Here is a 1292-nt window from a genome sequence, read left to right on the forward strand (position 1 = left end):
TGTTGTGTTTTATTATTATTATTATTTTGATGTAAGTAGTTTTCTAGTTCAGGCAGAGCAACAACATGAGAAGATAGATACTCTTTCATTAGTAAAAGAGTTCTTTGAAGAGCTGTCCTTTCTTGAGCAAAAAATTAAGACAGAGAGAGTTCTGTTATCCCAGTCTAAACTGTAGTAAGACTATTTTATGAAGCTGAATTAGCAAAGGTGCTTCTCCCCTTGGAAATCAGAGTGTGGAACACTAGGAAGTCAGAGACTTGTGAACCTTGAACTCCAAACAGGTGTTTATCAAGAGATCAAGGCTAGTAAACTTGTGTTCAACCTATGGGGTGGGAGTTCAGGATTTATATACATGTAACTGATGCTGAGGGTCCTCCGGATCTGCCAGTGATGGAAAGATGGTTGTATTTGGGAAAAGTTAGGGGCACAAGCCATCAGTCAAAGAGCATCCATGTGGAGAGGGAGGGAACAGTGGAGGCTGTGGGGTCCAGTGCTGGATAGCACTGCTGCCTAGGCAGGTGTAAGGACCAGAAGCAGTACCTAGTGGTAAATAAAATTTAAATCACAAAGGATCAATCTTAAAAAAATATCAACAAGCAGCAATAGTTTTGAATCACCAAAACATAGTTTTACCTTTTGGCTTTTGATGATTGTCATCTTCCTTGAGAATGAGTCAATTCTTAGGATCATTGGATAATTTGTAGGACATGTATCAAGACTATAGTATCAGTCTTCCTGCTAGTACATCATATATGAAGGCTAAAGCAATTAAATGAAGACATAAAATAAATGAAATAAAATTTCCATGTTAAATTCATGAAGCAAATCATAACACTTTCACTTCTAATAAGTGCTAATCATCTGTGATAATATGAACTTGTCTAAAAGTAATGCCTTGAATCTGGAAGATGCCGCCACAGGCCATAAAGATACAGATAGTATGGATGGCACAAATCTCAAAGAATGAAATAGTGGTGAGATGGGAGCCTGAGGTCTGAAAGAAGGGGAATGGGGAGAAGGATGGAACACCAACTAAAATATGACCATTTCCCTTTACAGTGGTCAGTGGTCCCTGGCACTAGGGACCCTGCAAGCTCTGAGGAGCACTTATCTGTAGTCGTTCTTTCCACTAAAACAAACACTTCAGTGCCAACTGTGTGGGTCAGTATTCCTTTTTTTTGGCTTCATGATTCTCAGGAGGGATACTCATTAGAGAGACAATCCTTTATTCCGCCCCCCCTCCCCACTTCCTCCCCCTACATTCGCTCCAGGAGGAAGAATTTGTCTTTCCA

The sequence above is a fragment of the Bison bison genome, unplaced genomic scaffold (genome assembly GCF_000754665.1).
Source record: "Bison bison bison isolate TAMUID 2011002044 unplaced genomic scaffold, Bison_UMD1.0 scf7180017864129, whole genome shotgun sequence".
NCBI lineage: Eukaryota > Metazoa > Chordata > Mammalia > Artiodactyla > Bovidae > Bison > Bison bison.